The 20,968-nt window shown below is 35.9% G+C and overlaps 1 protein-coding gene across 23 annotated transcripts in view; it reads right to left on the bottom strand.

The window, feature by feature from the left end:
* The window catches only part of RyR (Ryanodine receptor), a 1,962,175-nt gene that overhangs the window by 1,529,296 nt on the left and 411,911 nt on the right, over positions 1 to 20,968 (bottom strand). The gene's annotated exons all lie outside the window — the stretch shown is intronic.

The raw sequence follows: 20,968 nt of genomic DNA, 5'->3' as shown, positions 1-20,968 counted from the left end.
CTCATCTATAAAATATTTAAATTGTGTTTTTCGAAAAAATTTAACAAAGCATGTTTTATAATTAGTTTACAAAATATTTAACGCGTTATTTTTTCAGAAAAGGCTATAAAATATTTAAAGTGCCATCTTCGAAAGTTTTTTAAAACGGTTTTTATACTTTGTTTATATAATATTAAAGGTATTCGTTTTTCATAAAACTATATTTTCCTTTATAAAATATTTTACATACCTATCGTAATAAAATATTTTAGGTGTGTATTTTTCAAAAAGTATATACTCGTCTTTAAATATTTATAGTTTGCCTTTCGAAAGTTTTTAGAAAACTGTTTTTATACTGCGTTTACAACATATTTAAAGCGTGACATTTTCACAAAAGTATATATTAATCCATAAAACATTTCAGGTGGGTTTTTTGAAAGGTGTTTGAAACATTTTTTATTCTTGACCTGTTATTGATTTCAAATTAGTGTTACATTTTTTAAATATATTTTCCCAAGTGTCTTTTAAACCGTCATTTTACATTACGAATATAAATATTTTGAGTGTGGTTTTCCATGATCTGAAATAACTGTAGATATACTTAAATAAATAAATTTTCATACATTTTCTTTTCGTTAGAAAATATTTTGAGTGTGTGTTTCCAAAAAATTTCGAATTCTTTGCCCAGTAGGTTTTTCAAAACAGTTTTTATCTGATTGTAAGTGTATTTTTTCAACACAATCCTTCATAGTCGGCTATAAAATATTTAAGTTGTTTTTTTTTTTTTAATACATCTCCCATACAAGTTTTCTACACATTTATAATTCGTTTGTTATTTTAAGTGTGTTCCTTTAAAATAATTTTTAATACTTCTTAGATAAAATTTCTCAACCGATTTTACATCTCTACGAGATATTTTCAGAGTGTTTATTCAAGACAGTTTTTCGTACTTCTCCATAAGGTTTATAGAAGGAGGGGCTCATAATTCGTCTAATAATATATTTCAGGTGTGATTTTGTCACAACAGGACTTAGCACCGTTTTCAGAGATTTTAGAGTGGTTGGGATTTTTAAGTGTTTATAATGCCACGATTGTCAGCCCGATCTCAGGAGCAACGACGCAGAGATGCCATAAATCGGAGACGTAGACATTATGCAAGCAACTTACCACAAAATCGCACAATCAGCGCCAATCTTATGTCATCCTTACGGTCAAATTCCCAGTTTTGTCAAAGGGAAAGGAAAAATGATGCAGTGCTACATAGGCTTAGACGACGGATATCTACACGTAGAACGGTTGAACGCAGCCAGGACAGCATTACACATGCAGAACGAAGGCAAAACGATGCCCTGAGAGAGGATGAACAGGCCCGTAACACATTAGCACGTGCAACACGGAGGCAAAACGCTTTCTTGAGGGAGGATGAACAGGCTCGTGACACGTTGGCACATGCGACACGGAGGCAAAACGCTGCCCTGAGGGAGGATGAGCAGGCACGTAACACGTTAGCACATGCGACACGAAGGCAAAACGATGCCCTGGGGGAGGATGAACAGGCCCGTAACACGTTAGCACATTCGACACGAAGGGAAAACGATGCCCTGAGAGAGGATGAACAGGCCCGTAACACCATTGCTCATAGATTGAGGCGGAATGTTCCACAATTGAGGGAAGGGGAGCAAGCTCGAAACACTATTGCTCGTAAACAAGAAGAAATGGTCCCCAATTTAGGCAAGATGAACAAATTCGCGATAGACTGTCTAGAACACAACGACGATCTAATCCTATTACAAGACGTCGGGAGCACTTAATTAACACATCTCAAAGGCGAATGACTCGACAGCAAAGTCGGAGAGTAGATGAAGCTAACAGACGAAACGTGCAAGAACGAGTCAGCCTTCATAGATCTAATGAAGAACACCGAATGAGGGAAAACCAGAGGCAGCGGTTGAGAACGGCAGCAGTTCGAGTGGAGCTCTCGCCTGAAGGATTAGAAGAAGCATCTGACATCCAACTGCAGCTAACTTAACGCTGTACGAACAACATGATTCCAAAATAAAGGAAGGATCGATTATTGTATGTGTGTGCTGTGGTGGAACTTGGTTTTCCCACCAAATAAAAAAGCTGAAAAAATCTGCAGTCGAAAGTAAACACCCACAACTAGAGCTCAACAAAGTTTTATATTTAGAAAACGAGTACCCCAGCACCATAGGAAAGTTCACGTTTTGCTTGACATGCTACCGCCAGATATTGTCAGGAGAAATTCCAAACATTTGTTTGGCTAATGGATTGCAATTTCCAGATATACCTGAGGCTTTAAGAACCTTAACATGCCTAGAAGAGCGGCTTATATCTCCTAGAATTCCATTTATGAGAATATTTTCTCTCGGATTCGAGCGTCAATACGCAATTAGAGGTTCAGTAGTAACTGTTCCCATGCCATTAGTTGTGACAGTGACCACTCTCCCTCGCAGATTTGAAGATGCACAAGTAGTACAAGTGCACTTGAAGCAACGTCTAGCACAGTTTCATAACGGAAACAATAAGGCCGTCAAGAGTAATTGCAGCCCTTCAGTGCCTAATGGGGAAGGAGCTATATCTGATGCACAATATTCAATTGTCTGGAAGTTGGCTAACAGACATTGGAAATAACGATACAGTGCCATTTATAGCAGATCCGGCAGATGAGGATACTGTAAGAGGCCTGTAGATCAGCTCGCTACTAAATATTGAAACTGAAGTCAATGAGGAAGATAGTATCAATCCCGGAGCTCTCGAAACTCTTTCAGATAACGAGCTTATCGAAAACCTTCCATTGGAAGGAGTGGCAATAGCCCCTGGCGAGGGACGAACTCCAATAGATATAACACGCGACGAAGCAGCAGAAGAGTTGTGGAAAAAAAGGAGAACCACGCTTACGTATAGTAAATTTGTACGATCTGAAGTGCGACGATATGATCGACGATGTGCGCGTGTTGATAATTTACTATGGAAGTATAAATATTATGAATTACAGCGCATTAAGGAAGCGATTTCTATATGTTTACGTAAAAAATCAGCATTCTCTTCAATTACGGCGGCAAATATATTGGACTCAAACTTCGTCAACAATTTAGTTCAACACGACGATGGATACCACATTTTAAAAGGACTGAGATCATCACCTGCTCACTGGGATTCAGAAAAAAAGGCTTTGGCCATGATAAAGCAGTTTGGATTACCAACGTTATTTATCACTTTGTCGGCTGCAGAGACAATATGGCCAGAACTTTTGGTAATTCTATCCAAAGTTGTTGATAAGAAGGACCTTTCGGAAACTGAAGCTACTGCGCTGTCAAATTCAGAGAAAGCTCGCCTCGTAAGGATAGATCCTGTAACCTGCTCACGCTATTTCGATTATCGTTTCCGACATTTGCTAAAGCTATTCAAAAACAAAATTTTTGAGCCACATGCCCTTATTCACTTTTACTGGAGAATTGAGTTCCAACACAGAGACTCTCCTCTTTGCCATGGAATGTATTGGCTTGGTAATGCACCTACTCTCGAGACAGACGGGGCGATAAATATTGCCTCAATTGTTGAGTTTATCGACCGTTTTACAACAACTGATGGACACGATCCAGAGGTGCAGCAGTATATTGATTATCAAAGACACAGACATGGTCGTGCTTGCTTAAGAGACATCAGAGGTCAGCAAATATGTCGTTTCAACATGCCTTATCCACCAATTCCTAGAACTGAAATATTATTTCCATTGGATGACAATGAACAAAGTGAAGGGCATGGGGAGCTATTTAAAAAAATTAAAACTGTTTTGAACCATCATAATGGACATGATGAAGATGACCGTCTTAATGATTTCGATGAGTTTTTGATACACCCAGAGATTGCCACGACGTATGAGAACTACAAATTAGCTTTGCGTTCGAGCTTAAAAAGATATTTCTCCGAAGAAAATTTTCTCATCGACTGGTTAATGTTTATGATAGCGATATTTTACGATTGCAATATGGACATTTAGTTTATACTTGACGCATATGCATGTTGCAGCTATATCATCAACTACATCAACAAGTCAAATAGAGGGGTGTCACAGCTACTAAGACAAGCCATGGACGAAATAAATGAAGGCAATTTTACGGTTAAGCAAAAATTGCAACACATAGGAAATAAGTTTGTTAACGGTTCGGAAGTCTCCGCTCAAGAAGCAATCAATAACATCTTAGGTCTACATCTGTCAGAAGCCAGAGAAGGAGAGATTTTTATTAATACGTCCCATCCTGACAAAAGAGTAAGAATGGTAAGGCCCATAATAGATCTAGAGAGACTGCCTGCCAACTCAACGGATATTTATGTACCTAATTTACTGGACCACTATATTCAAAGGCCAAGCCAACTAGAACAACTCTGCCTTGCTGATTTTGCTGCTTTGTACCGGTTTTCGAAGACTAGAAGAGAAATTGCGCCAGAAAATGAAGGAAATGAAGACATTGAAGAAAAAAGCGTCGGAAATTAATCAGCAACCATTTGAATTAAATGATGGGAGTGGTTTTGTCAGGCCGAGAAAAAATGCACTTATATTAAGGTGGAGACGGTTTAGTGTTGAGTTTTCTCGGTCTGACTACTTTCGAGAAATGGCCATGCTGTTTTACCCATGGCGCAATGAAGCTGCCGACTTAATTAATATTGACGTGGAGACAGTTTGCAATGTAAATAAAGAGATTATTGAAGAGAACAAACTTAAATACGATAAGTTCTCTGGAAATGAGCTTGAAAATATTTTTGAGAATATGAACCAGCAAATAGCTCCGGAAGATTTTGCGAATGAAGCTAATATTACTCCCCTCTTGGATGAAGAGTTTAGAGCATTAGCTTTTCCAGAAATATTAAATGATGTCGACGTAGTTCACAACGATGGCCAAATTGAAGAGCATGCCAGACTGATAAGATTGCCTCTCCTGTAGAAGAAAATGAGCTGTTAAGTGCCGTCCGCTCTTTGAGTGAGAAGCAGCGGGAATATTTTTACCATGTACAACATAACATGAAGCTGAAAAGGCGTTTTTATGAATATGTTGGAGGTGGTGCTGGGGTAGGAAAACGCCGTTTAATTTCCGCTATATACCAGTCAATGACATCACGTGCGAACAGCTTTCCTGGAAGCAACCCAGAAACAGTGAAGGTTTTACTACGTGCTCCTACCGGAAAAGCAGCATTTGGAATTGGTGGAGTCACTTTACATTCAGTTTTTCTTTACCAGTGAACCAGTCAGTGAATCAGCCGAATTACGCCCTCTGAGCAATGGCACAGTTAGTTCAATTTATTCAAAGTTGATAAATCTCCAACCCATAATAATGGATGAAATATCAATGGTTGGCGCTAAAATGTTTGGATACTTGGATGCCCGCTTGAAGCAAATATTTCGAACCAGCGAGTATTTCGGAGGTATACCCATCATTGCGTTTTGGTGATTTAAAACAACTTTCACCGGTGGGCGATAGATGGATATTCTCACCAAATCACTTGGATTCATACAGTACAATCACCAGCACACCTCTGTGGGACTTATTTCGATACTTTGAGCTCACAGAAATTCTGCGCCAGAGAGAGGACCAAGCATTTGCTATCGCACTTAATAAAATGTCTGAAGGAAATATGACCTCTACTGATGTGGAGCTAATAAAAGCAAGGGAAACGAGCTTAGAAGATATTCCTAAGGAATGCATTCACCTCTTCTACTCAAATATAGATGTTGTTAGCTACAACAATATGATATTGGCAGAAATTGCTACCGAAGAGTTTATAGCTACAGCAAAAGACACTGTAAAGGCCAACTCTATTTCGGAACAGAGTAAACGTAACATTTTGGAAGCAGTCAAAAATTTCAAAATATCTGAGACACAAGGAATGAGTTACCGTTTACATTTGAAAACATCTGCAAAGTATATGGTAACAGTCAATATCAATACTTCAGATGGTTTGGTAAATGGAGCTACAGGGGTTTTAATGCAAGTTGACCATCAGGGATCCGAAAGAGTGCCATCCACTCTTTGGGTAAAATTTTCAGAGCCAGAAGTGGGTGCCATAGCTCGCTTGAAAAAACCTCATACATGCGAATCAAGTTGGACCCCAATTGAGAAAGTAGTACTTACTTTCCAGTACAAGAGAAATGACCAGGTCTCTGTGGAAAGAAGACAGTTCCCTGTTGTACCAGCTGCAGCCATAACAATTCATAAAAGCCAGGGAGCGACTTACAGACAGGTTGCAGTTCATATAAGCAGAGGAATAAGCCGGTCGACTTTATATGTAGGATGCAGTAGAGCGACAAGTGCTTCTGGACTATTTATTGTTGGACATTTTAATCCACCGAGAGCTCTTGGAATTAATTAAGCAATTTAAAGGTAGCTCGATGCACTTCGATCTAATAAAAAATTTAGTACTCACTACAAGTTTGTGGTTGAGCGACCAACTGGCAGTCTTCTTATGTATTGTCAAAACATAAGAAGCTTAAGAAAGAATATCGATGAAATTAGAAAAGACCATCTTATTTGTTCCGTGGATATTCTTTGTTTCGCGGTGACTTGGGCCTTACCAGGAGATCAGTTGGAAATCGAAGGCTTTGATATCGTTGGTAGAGTTGATGGTGCTCTTTCAATGGGTCAAAGTCGCTCCGGGAATGGACTAATGATTTATTGCAAAACCTCTCTACCAAGCAGTATTCGGATCAAGGCAGCAAAGTGCCAGCAGTTGACTAGAAAAGTTTACCGGTTTTTGGCGATATCAAATACCAATATTACTATTTCCGTTGTATACAGGAACCCATCATTTTCATTGCCAGAATTCAGAAGGACTTTAGAACGGGATATTTCTGAGCTGTCGAATGAAAATAATGGTAGATTTGTGCTTATTGGAGACTTTAACATGTGCCGTATTACGTCCAACGATAGAATCGGGGGCGATTAGGAGACCTTGGGCTACGGTCATTGTTAGGAAATCTTGCTACTACGAAGCAACGAACTGCAATTGATTGGATGTTAACGAGTTTATCAGCCGACAATGCATGGGCGACAACCTACGAGACACCCTACAGTGACCATGACGGCATATTTTTTAGTGCTTCTGAGTAGTATTTATATTTGTAGATAATTACTCAAATCTCATGTTATTGTACTTAATCGTAATTTTTCCTATGAGTGATATTTAAAATATTTATTTAAGTTAAGTTGCGAAAAATAAGTTAAATAAATTAGTTACTAAATTTAAGCATAGTTAATATAGTTGAAGTAAATTTAATTAATTTGTAGTAAATAAAAGAATTAAATAACGGCTGTCGAAACATGTCATTGCAACCACCGTCGTTGAAAGTTTTGTCATTTTTCTCTAATATCAATAATTTATTTATTTATTTAATTTCAGTCTACTGATTTATAAATCTTACAGACTAGACAGTTTATCACATAAGTATAAATATAACAAATTTAATTAAATAGTGTAAACAAGCTTAATTTAATCGTATAAAAACTTGAATTGAGATCAATAACATTAGCGTAACTATTACAAAGGCGGATATATGTACAAGAAAATTAAATGTATTGCTGACAAAACTTTAGAGTAGATTGAAACATGCGTATTTAAATTTCCACGTATTCATGAAAGGTATAAAGCCTTCGGCACAGCCGAAGGCAGCCCCGTTCTTACTTGTTTTGAATTGGTTTAGGTTTCGTATGTTCATAGGCTTACAAAAGTGCACGTTTCCTTGGTGTCCGTACTTAAGTTAAACGGTTTTATTGAAAACAATACTTACATAAAGTAATAATAATAAGAAAAGCTAGAAAATAATTAGGTAGGTCCTAGGTACTAGCATCACACTCCTTATCAATCTAGGGCGTTGATCAGACAATTAAATAAAAGCGTTGGGCGCGTGAAATTTCTAAAAATGTAAGGCGTAGCATAACCTGATTAAGGTTCAGTTGGTTTTACTTATGACTATCAATAGAAATATGACGCGTCAACGCTCAGCTCCCGAAAAGTTAGCTGATGAAGAAGTGAAATCCAGAAACATGTCCTAGTAACCATCGACGTTTGTAAACTTACAATTTTTCTCTAATATCATGTACAAAAACCATTGTATAAAGCAATATGGGCAAAGCTCGCTAATTAAATACATATGATCATATTGATATAATAGTAACAGCGGAAGTATTAAAAACAAATACTGTAAAAATCCGAACAAATGTTACTAAGCTTTCAAAAGCGCGCCTAAAAATCATATCCACACCATTAGGAATAAACTACATACAGAGTGTATGTGCCTACATGGTGATCAAAAGGAATATAAACAAAAAGGCAACTCTTAGAGACCAATTGTACAGCGAACAACGGGACATTCATATGGCTTAGCAGCTAAAGGCTTGCACTGATATGAATGTTGGAGATTCGAGTTCTACGCTCAGCTCCCGAAAAGCTAGCTGATGAAGATGTGAAATTCAGAAACATGTCCTAGTAACCATCGCCATTTGTAAACTTACAATTTTTCTCTAATATCAATTACAAAAACCGTTTAACTTAAAATTTTTTTTTAAATTATTTTATTTTCAAGTTTTTAGTCTTTATTTAATTGCCTATTATTTCTCATTCTATTTAGTTCATTTAGTGACTCATTATTACAAGGACTCTTTCCTGACAATTTGTTACAACCTAAGTCCTCAATACATAATCCTTTCAAAGACTTTACTCGACTCTGCGCCAAGTATGCTTGTCCCTCCTCCAACTCCAAAATATTTTGATGTCACTTCTACCGGACTGTATGCATTATTTGTTCCAAATATGAGCCAAATTGGGCATCATAGGTCGCTTTCTATTCATGTATGTATTATGTGTTCCAAATATGGACCAAATCAAATCGGACCACAAATACGATTTTTGTGAATATCTCGATTCTTGCGCCACCTAGCGGCGATTTTTTTTGATAGGTCGCTTTTTATTATTGCATGTATTATGTGTTCCAAATATGAGCCAAATCGGACCACAAATACGATTTTTGTGAGTATCTCGATCCATGCGCCACCTAGTGGCGATTTTTTCCACAGGTAGATTTCTATTCTTGCATGTATTATGTGTTCCAAATATGAGCCAAATCGGACCAAAAATACGATTTTTGTGAATATCTCGATCTATGCGCCACCTAGCGGCGATTTTTTTTTATCATAAGTCGCTTTTTATTCTTGCATGTATTATGTGTTCCAAATATGAGCCAAATCGGACCACAAATACGATTTTTGTGAATATCTCGATCCATGCGCCACCTAGCGGCGATTTTTTTCACAGGGCGATTTCTATTCTTGCGTGTATTATGTGTTCCAAATATGAGCCAAATCGGACCACAAATGCGAATTCTGCGAATATCTCGATCCTTGCGCCACCTAGCGGCGATTTTTTTCTTATTATTGCATTGTCATCGGGTTCTGAACTATATTCCAAGTTTCAAGCTTGTAGCTTATCGGGAAGTTACTTAAATTTCAATTACAAAATTCGTTCACAGCGGCCGTGCATGCAACCTGCCTGTCAACTCATGCTAAATAAAACCGTTTAAAAATACCTAGGTTGCGCAACTTCAATGTATGTATACACACATATAATAAAGGTATAAAGTGCAAATGGGATATTATTCGGATAAACGAATAACACTATAACAATGATAATAATTTTTCTTTAAATAAATCAAATAGTACTTTTAATACTCGAATCGTTTTATAGTAGGTAGAGTGGTTGCATCGAAAGGAAGAGTGGTTGGGTTCGAAACCTGCTGTAGGCATGTAGTTATAAACATGTATTTCCGTCACTTATGGGTAAGTATGCAGGTAGATTTTCAAAATTATAAGACACAGACAATTTTTAAAGCCTACATCTAAAGCAGGTAGTATTTTCTTTTCCCGGCTTCGTATGAAAAGGAACCTTTCTGTCTAGGTAAGATTTGATTTTTTCAATTTTATTCTTGTTCCGAGTATAAATATGAGTTAATGCGCCTTGAAACTTTATAACATCTGCAAGGCTCGCCGGAGATAGTTCAGTTCATAAGTCAAATTTCAAAACCGTGATTTATTTAAAAAAAAAAAATGAGCAAAAGGACGCGAGAATTTGAGTGTAATAACGATCCACATATGTTCTGTTTCATGTGTGGCCAATATACTATCATAAGACGACGACGAGTGTTCTCAGATCATATGAAAACTTTATACTCCAAGTATTTTGGCATTGAGCCTAAAATTGCTGAAAAACTATGGACACCGAACACTTTGTGTACATCGTGTCGAGTAGAATTGATTCAGTCGGAATCAGGACAACAAATAAAATTTGATACGCCAATGATATGGACCTACTTGCCATTCAATAGAGTTTTATATTTATCAAACAAAAGTACTTGGCGTTGGAAGATCAAGAAGAGTAACCTATGCCAGCGTACCTACAGTGACATTACCAGTACTACATTCAACGGCAGTTGCGGATCCAGTTCCATTGTCAACAGTAATATCTGAGTGCGGGGAATCAAGTTGTACTGAATTTCGCATGGGAAACGAGAGAAACGTTCTGTCACAAGCACAACTTAATGATTGGATAAGAGATTTGGAACTATCCAAAGAAAAGGCCGAGATCCACACTTCTCGTATGCAACAATTTAAATTTGTGTCATCCGATGTTAAGGTGATATATTGTAGAACTCCTCACGAACCATTTTCCAAACACTATACCAAGAAAGACAGTATATGCTATTGCAACGACATTCCTGGTTTATTCAAAGAGTTTGATCAAACATATGATTCAAAAGAGTGGCGATTGTTCATAGACAGCAATAAACTGAGTTTGAAGGCTGTATTATTGCATATTGGTAACATAAAGCCCTCTATCCCGATCGCACATGCAGTAAATACAAAGTAAACCTACGAGGAAATGCAAAAACTACTCAAATTTATCAAATATGAAGAGCATGATTGGAAAATATGTTCTGATCTCAAAGTCGTTGCAATGCTATGCGGTCTACAAAGTGGCTACACCAAGCACTGCTGCTTCCTCTGCAAGTGGAATAGCCGAGCTCGTAAGGACGACTACGTCAGAAAGGATTGGCCAGAAAGATTCGAGTTTACCGTTGGTGTGGATAACATCAAATACACCCCTCTTGTCAAGAAAGAGAAAATCATACTTTCACCCTTACACATCAAGCTCGGTCTCAATAAAAAATTTGTTAAGGCTTTCGACAAAGAAGGCGAAGCATTCGACTATTTGAAAACAATTTTTCCAGATATTTCTCAAGCCAAGGTAAAGGAAGATATTTTTGTTGGACCACAAATAAAAAAGTTGATCAACAATAATCAATTCAAAGGACTACTCTCATCAGTTGAGGCAGCAGCGTGGAAATCCTTTGAAAAGGTCGTTGCTTCTTTTCTCGGTAGACACAAAAGCCCTAACTACGAGCAGATAGTGAACGACTTAATCAATAATTATGCGAAAATGGGTAAATATTAAAGGCTTATTAAAATTAATTTCCCAAAATTCTATAACTTGTTTACCTAACTAATATTTTCTTTCCAGGCGTAAATATGTCCTTAAACATTCACTTTCTGCACTCACATTTGAGCTTCTTTCCGGCAAATCTAGGCGACGAACATGGCGAAAGGTTTCGTCAGCAAATGAAATTAATTGAGAATCGATATCAAGGATTCTGGGACGTCGCAATGATGGGTGATTACTGCTGGTTTCTCATAAGAAAAACCGACCCTAAACTGAATAAGCGTCAAAGTAGAACACATAATTATTTCGACTACATAGTAAAATCAAATTAAGATAAAGATTGTTAGAAAATAGTATAAACATAAATAAATTTAAAAAAGTTAAAAATATGGGTAATTTCGTTCATAAATTGCCCTTTAACTAAATAGAAACAGAGCATAGCTAGATATTTCACTTTTCTTTATACCATACATGCGTTTTGAGGTATACGTTGAAATTGCGCAACCTGGGTATTTTTATTTGTTCGCTTATAACTTACGTAGTTTTGCATCGATTTTCTTCGATGATAGCTTATCTTTTTTCTAATTAAACAGAGCTTTACGTAAAGAAAAAACATCTGGAAAAAAGGTTGTGGTTTTGGAATGCTGCCCTCGCAAGTAGTAATTTTTTTCATATTTTTTCATAAAAAAAAAACAAAAATCTGAAATGATAAGCTAATATCTCGAAAACTATCTGGTTGAGCAAAAAATAATGTATAATGCGTTTATACGAAAATTTTATCGAATTTCCGATTGTGTAAACTTTTTGCAATTCTTGACCCGTTCGTGAGATATACGTAATTAAAGGGAGTCATCTTTTTGGTTTTTTCGAATAACAGTAAATTGCAAATATCTCAAAAATGGTACCATAGAATCAAAAATGAACTCGATTTTCTAAATGAGGGGGTGGTTTTACATGCGAATTTCATAACGGCGTCTCTGGTAAATTTTGGCCGTCGACCAGTGTAATTATTTTATCATTATTATTGTTGATACATTTTTTCTTTCTTCTATTCCAATTAAAATTTTTTTTTTCAATTATGAAAAAATGTATCATAACAATAATAATGATAAAATAATTGATGTATATTGGAACGATTTCGACACTGATGATGGCACAACGCCGAAACCGGTTTGTCTCAAAACCAAATTTGACAAGGGATGACGGAAATCGTACATCATTTATCCACCCTGACGGAAAATCAACAAAACAAAATAAGCCGATAAAATAATTATTGTTAGGCCTTGAGCTCGATTCAAACCCACAATCTTACAAATCCCTAGGCCGATATAGCAACAAAAATTGTTAATACATCCCAGAGCACGGGGAAAAGGTGTAAATAAAATATGACACTATGGCATCATTGCCGTGAAACAAGTCAAATTTTCACATCTATTCTGCAACAGATGTCGCAGTGCTGTGAATATCAATTGGCAAGAACCGAATAGAAGTAGAAATAATGAAGACAAACAAACAACCGCTGTGATAGCTGAATGGTTATAGCAGCGGCGCCTAAACGTTGACGATGAAGGAATTTAGCAGTTCCCGAAATGGATCTATACAACGAGCTTTGGCAGTTGTCTAAATTTTTTATTTCTTCTATTCTAATTTAAAATTTTTTCAATTAAGAAAATATGTATCATAACAATTATAATGATAAAATAATTATTGTTAGGCCTTGAGCTCGATTCAAACCCGCGATCGTACAAATCAGTAGGCCGATATAGCAACAAAAATTATTAAAATTACTTATGTTCAGCCACACTAATAGATCATGGCATACTTGATAAATTCATCATAAAATTAAAAAAATTGTTCTAAGGAATTATGCAGTTCAGTGCTTATCGGCTATTTGTAAACTGATTGCTTCCTATTTCTACTACTAATATTTTTCGAAAAATCGAAAAGAAACAACACTGTTAATTGGGAGCAATATGGCTGCAATTTTCAAAAAATTTGTCAGCCGAGAACACCTCTCATGATTGAATCATGGTTGCTAAAGATGACTTGATACGAAGCATTTGTTTACGCTCTCATTTTTTCGCTCTCACGAGGGATTTATCTCAATTTGCGCTGGCAACAATCACAGATAAATCCCTCGCGCCAGCTGAAGCGTGTGCCAGAACAAAAAATGTGTCAGCTAAAACGAAAAACCGGCCAAAAATTTCGGTAAACTTTAGTTTGACCTACAACTGTTCAAAAATTATGGGGAAAAAAGATAAAAATACTTGTTTTAATGTAAATATATTTAGTTGGAAGGTGGAGGGTAAATATAATTTCCCATTCAAAAGTTATCACTAAAAACAGGTTTTGTAAATATGAAGTCCGAAGCAACTAGTCGATTTCCTATCCAGGAAGTGATGTTAACTATTATATCCTAGGTCCGATTTACTCAAATTTCAAAAGAAGATTTGATTTTCACTGTAAGATAAATTCGTTACAATATTTGACTAATTAATTGAATTAAAATGTAAATTTTACTTAGATTTGTTTATATTAAACTCTAACTAGCCGTATTATTGTAAAATAATTTTAAAGAAATGAATACTTTTCGACAATCATTTTATTAAAGATTGAAACTATAAAATCGCCGAAACGTATTTCAAAAATCCGCATATTCATATATTCATTTTTGTTTGGAGTGGCAATGTTATAAAAAAATGTGCATTTTGACAGCGCTCTCTCGAAACAAAGAGTCGCAAATCCATTCATCTATGATGAGAAAATTAACTTTTTCATGCGAAATATCGGAGTTTGAGTGTGTTGAACGGAGCTACTATGAAATAACGGAGCAATTGTGCATAATGGAGGAATATTCAGATTTAGGAACTGGCGTGATGTCAATCAAAAACCATATACATAACGGAATAATGAAAAAATTTGGCGACAAGCTATATATTGATACAACACATAATTAGATAAAAGAAAATTTTCGAAAGGAGATTTAAAAACTGACGTGGTACCAAATTAATAACCAATATCATTTTATTTACATTTTGATCTGGCATTATCGGTGTCTAAGCAATTTTCTATGTTTCGGGAGTCATAACTCAATTAGCTCAGAATATATACAATATATATAATAATATGCATATGTATTATTACGCAGCCTTGTAACACTATTAAGCACACAAAACAAACAACAACAGCATTTCAAGTGTACAGCTGGGTATGTAATGTTCGGTTTCACCCGAACTTAGACTTCCTTACTTGTTAATTTATATGTTGTGATGATATCCGCTGTTAACTGCAAATGCCTTTAACCACTAGGCTACCATGTCTGTGATGAAGGTTTTTACTTAATCTTAGTGCAATTTTATGCCATATTCTTTCCTTCAATATGATCTTTACAGTAAGTGTTGGAAGCAAATTTTCCATGATTCTTCCTTTTCGATAAATTCTATCCTATCCTATTTACACACGGCGAAAATAAAAAGAATTTCACCACAGAAGAAAGATAGCATATATGTAGCAAGTCGCCGAGCACGGGAAACTCGGTGCCCGTCGCATTGCTCGTCAACCTACTTCTTCAAATAAAGAGTTCCAGAACCAAAATATTTTTGTAAACAGCGTCTTATTACAAATATGTATCTAATTTTTTGGTCACGATTGCGTCACAAAGGTAATTTGTAAAAACCTCATTTTCCAAAAGGTCTTAATCTTTTTTTTTTTTTAATATTAAATACAAATCTAGAAAAATTTTAATTACAGCAATGATATGAATCTGGGTTGAAATGTTGGAAGCAAATTTTCCATGATGCTTCCTTTTCAATAAATTCTATCCTATCCTATTTACACACGGCAAAAATAAAAAGAATTTGACCACAGAAGAAAGATAGCACATATGCAGCAAGTCGTCGAGCACAGGAAGCTCGATGTCCGTCCGCTTTGCTCGTCAAACTATTTCTTCAAATAAAAAGTTCCAGAACCAAAATATTTTTGTAAACTGCGTCTTATTACGAATATGTATATAATTTTTTGGTCACGGATGCGACACAAAGATAATTTGTAAAAATCTCATTTTCCCAAATGTCTTAATCTTTTTTTTTAACATCAAATACAAATCTAGAAAAATTTTAGTTACAGCAATGATATGAATCTGGGTTGAACAACATAACTATATAAAGGAAAGATGTTATCTTGTTTGTATAATAGCCAAATAAAACAGCCAAAATAGCTCTTTTTAAAAGCATACTTTCTGTTCAGGAGAAAAAAGTAAACTACTTATGTAATATTCGTATCATACACAAGTTTAATTTTTAATGCAAAGTCATAAAAATATTATATATATATATATATGTATATATATACTATATATACCACGGATCTCTATGATTTTTTCACACAACAATACATACTATAGACGTAAGCAATTGTTGAAATTTGAAGCTTATAGCTGTTAAAATGTGGTAGTAATTGCGAAAAGTTTCTTATCTGAACAATCGGTTGTATTAGATATATACCATATATACCACCGGTCTCTATGATTTCTTCAGACAACAATACATGCTACACACGTAAGCATTTGGTGAAATTTGAACATATCTAAACGATTTTTAAGATAAATATAAAATAAACAAGTAAGGAAGGTTAAGTTCGGGTGTAACCGAACATTACATACTCAGTTGAGAGCTATGGTGACAGCATAAGGGAAAATAACCATGTAGGAAAATGAACCGAGGGAAACCCTGGAATGTGCTTGTATGACATGTGTATCAAATGAAAGGCATTAAAGAGTATTTTATGAGGGAGTGGACTATAGTCCTATAGGTGGACGCCATTTAGGGATATAGCCATAAAGGTGGATCAGGGTTGACTCTAGAATGCGTTTGTACGATATGGGTATCAAATTAAAGGTATTAATGAGGATTTAAAAGGGAGTGGTGGTTGTTTTATAGGTGGTCGCCTTTTCGAGATATCGCCATAAAGGTGGACCAGGGGTGACTCTAGAATGCGTTTGTGCGATATGGGTATCAAATTAAAGATATTAATGAGGGTTTTAAAAGGGAGTGGTGGTTGCTGTATAGGTGGTCGCCTTTTCGAGATATCGCCATAAAGGTGGACCAGGGGTGACTCTAGAATGCGTTTGTACGATATGGGTATCAAATGAAAGGTGTTAATGAGTATTTTAAAATGGAGTAATCCTTAGTTCCATAGGTGGACGCCGTTTCGAGATATCGCCATAAAGGTGGACCAGGGGTGACCCTAGAATTTGTTTGTACAATATGGGCATCAAACGAATGGTGTTAATGAGTATTTTAAAAGGGAGTGGGCCTTAGTTCTATAGGTGGATGCCGTTTCGAAATATCGCCATAAAGGTGGACCAGGGGTGACTCTAGAATGTGTTTGTACGATATGGGTATCAAACTAAAGATATTAATGAGGGTTTTAAAAGGGAGTGGTGGTTGTTGTATAGGTGGTCGCCTTTTTGAGATATCGCCATAAAGGTGGACCAGGGGTGACCCTAGAATGCGTTTGTACGATATGGGTATCAAATGAAAGGTGTTAATGAGTATTTTAAAAGGGAGTAATCCTTAGTTCCATAGGTGGACGCCGTTTTGAGATATCGCCATAAAGGTGGACCAGGGGTGACCTAGAATTTGTTTGTACAATATGGGTATCAAAAGAAAGGTGTTAATGAGCATTTTAAAAGGGAGTAATCCTTAGTTCCATAGGTGGACGCCGTTTCGAGATATCGCCATAAAGGTGGACCAGGGGTGACCCTAGAATTTGTTTCACTATATGGGCATCAAACGAAAGGTGTTAATGAGTATTTTAAAAGGGAGTGGGCCTTAGTTCTGTAAGTGGACGCCGTTTCGAAATATCGCCATAAAGGTGGACCAGGAGTGACTCTAGAATGTGTTTGTACGATATGGGTATCAAATGAAAGGTATTAATGAGTATTTTAAAAGGCAGTAATCCTTAGTTCCATAGGTGGACGCCGTTTCGAGATATCGCCATAAAGGTGGGCCAGGGGTAACTCTAGAATTCGTTTGTGCAATATGGGTATCAAACGAAAGGAGTTAATGAGTATTTTAAAAGGGAGTGGGCCATAGTTCTATAGGTGGACGCCTTTTCGAGGTATCGCAATAAAGGTGGACCAGGGGTGACTCTAGACTTTGTTTGCACGATATGGGTATCAAATGAAAGGTGTTAATGCGTATTTTTAAAAGGGAGTGGGCCTTAGTTCTATATGTGGACGCCTTTTCGAGATACCGCCATAAACGTGGACCAGGGGTGACTCTAGAATGAGTTTGTACGATATGGGTATCAAATTAAAGGTATTAATGGGAGTTTTAAAAGCGAGTGGTGGTAGTTGTATATGTGAAGGCGTTTTCCAGATATCGACCAAAATGTGGACCAGGGTGACCCAGAACATCATCTGCTGGATACCGCTAATTTATTTATATATGTAATATCTGCCAAGATTTTAAGGGTTTTTTATTTCGCCCTGCAGAACTTTTTCATTTTCTTCTACTTAATATGGTAGGTGTTACAACCATTTTATAAAGTTTTTTCTAAAGTTATATTTCGCGTCAATAAAACAGTCCAATTACCTTACCATGTTTCATCCCTTTTTTCGTATTTGGTATAGAATTATGGCATTTTTTTCATTTTTCGTAATTTTCGATATCGAAAAAGTGGGCGTGGTCATAGTCGGATTTCGTTCATTTTTCATACCAAGATAAAGTGAGTTCAAGTAAGCACGTGAACTAAGTTCATTAAAGATATGTCGATTTTTGCTCAAGTTATCGTGTTAACGGCCATGCGGAAGGACAGACGGACGACTGTGTATAAAAACTGGGCGTAGCATCAACCGATGTCGCCCATTTTCACAGAAAACAGTTAACGTCATAATATCTATGCCCCTACCAAATTTCAAAAGGATTGGTTAATTTTTGTTCGACTTATGGCGTTAAAAGTATCCTAGACAAATTAAATGAAAAAGGGCGGAGCCACGCCCATTTTGAAATTTTCTTTTATTTTTGTATTTTGTTGCACCATATCATTACTGGAGTTGAATTTTGACATAACTTACTTATATACTGTAAAGATATTAAATTTTTTGTTAAAATTTTACTTTAAAAAAATTTTTTTTTTTAAAGTGGGCGTGGTCCTTCTCCGATTTTGCTAATTTTTATTAAGCGTACATATAGTAATAGGAGTAACGTTCCTGCCAAATTTCATAATGATATCTTCAACGACTGCCAAATTACAGCTTGCAAAAGTTTTAAATTACCTTCTTTTAAAAGTGGGCGGTGCCACGCCCATTGTCCAAAATTTTACTAATTTTCTATTCTGCGTCATAAGTTCAACTCATCTACCAAGTTTCGTCGCTGTATCGATCTTTTGTAATGAATTATCGCACTTTTTCGGTTTTTCGAAATTTTCGATATCGAAAAAGTGGGCGTGGTTATAGTCCGATATTGTTCATTTTAAATAGCGATCTGAGATGAGTGCTCAGGAACCTACATACCAAATTTCATCAAGATACCTCAAAATTTACTCAAGTTATCGTGTTAACGGACGGACGGACGGACGGACGGACATGGCTCAATCAAATTTTTTTTCGATCCTGATTATTTTGATATATGGAAGTCTATATCTATCTCGATTCCTTTATATATGTACAACCAACCGTTATCCAATCAAACTTAATATACTCTGTGAGCTCTGCTCAACTGAGTATAAAAATAGGTAGTTACTTTGTGTGAGGATGCAAAGCTTCTCGTTTTTTGTGGTCTGCATGTATAAACTATGACTACGAATCACGTATTTCAACAATATATGACGTAAACGTAACTATTTGATGAAATTTGATGAATTTTGAAGCTTCTAGCAGTAAAAAAGGGGCAAAAATGACAGTTTATATGGGGTATATAATATGTATACCACTGATCCCTATGATTTTTTCAGGCAACAATATACGATATACGTAAGCAATTGGTGAAATTTTAAGCTTCTAGCCGCTGAAATGGGGCAGAAATTGCGCAAAGCTTCTTATCTGAACAATCGGTTGCATGAGATATATACTATATATACCACCGATTTCTATGATTTTTTCAGACAACAATATATGCTATATACGTAAGCATTTGGTGAAATTTGAAGCTTCTAGCTATTAAAATGGGGCTAGAACTGCGAAAATATACATATATACTATATATATACTATATATACCACCATATATATACTATATATGCCACCGATCTTTACGATTTTTTCAGACAACAATATATGCTATATACGTAAGCATTCGTTAAAATTTTAAGCTTCTAGCTCTTCAAATAGGGCAGTAATTGCGAAAAGTTCTTATCTGAACAATCGGTTGTGGGGATATATATTATATATACGACCGATCTCATCAATTTTTTCAGACAGCAATACGTGAAATATATGAAAGTATATGGTGAAGTTTGAAGCTTCAATCTGATAAATTGAGGAAGATATAACAAAAATCCTCTTTTTCTGAAAAATCGGTTGTATGGAGGATATATTCTACAGTGGTCCGATCCGGTCGGTTCCGGCAAATGCCTAATCGGACACCCAAATACACCCGCTCAATAAATTTTATCAAGATATCTCAAAAATTGAGGGACTAGTTTGTATACAAACAGACAGACGGACAGACGGACATGGCTAAATCAACTCAGCTCTTCATCCTGATTATTTCGGTATACCTAATGGTGGGTCTATCTATTTTCCTTTAATGACTTACAATTTTGGAATTCGTGACGAAATTAATATACCATTTCATTTTCATGAAAAGTATAAATGGATAGGTACTTTGTGTGAGGATGCAAAGCTTCCCGTTTTTTGTGGTCTGCATGTAAAAACTATGACTACGAATCACGTAATTCACCAATATATGACGTAAACGTAACTATTTGATGAAATTTGATGAATTTTGAAGCTTTTAGCCGTAAAAAAGGGGCAAAAATGACATTTTATATGGGGTATATAATATATATACCACCGATCTCTATGATTTTTTGAGACAACAATATATGGTACATTCGTAAGCATTTGGTGAAATTTGAAGCTTATAGCAGTTAAAATGGGTCAGAAACTGCGCAAAGTTTCTTATCTGAACAATCGGTTGTATGAGATATATACTATGTGTACCACCGATCTCAATGATTTTTTCAGACATCAATATATGCTATACACGTAAGCATTTGGTGAAATTTGAAGCTTCTAGCTGTTAAAATGGGGCTAAAATATCTATAATATATAATATATAGTATATATATATAGTATATATATATTTTTTACAATTTTAGCCCCACTTTAACAGCTAGAAGCTTCTAATTTCACAAAATGCTTACGTGTATAGCATATATTGTTGTCTGAAAAAATCATACAAATCGGTGGTATACATAGTATATATCTCATACAACCGATTGTTCAGATAAGAAACTTTGCGCAATTTCTGACCCATTTTAAC

Source organism: Eurosta solidaginis, chromosome 3 (genome assembly GCF_040869045.1).
Source record: "Eurosta solidaginis isolate ZX-2024a chromosome 3, ASM4086904v1, whole genome shotgun sequence".
Taxonomy (NCBI): domain Eukaryota; kingdom Metazoa; phylum Arthropoda; class Insecta; order Diptera; family Tephritidae; genus Eurosta; species Eurosta solidaginis.
Note: the sequence above shows the minus strand (reverse complement) of the source record. Positions and strands in the feature narration are given on the sequence as shown.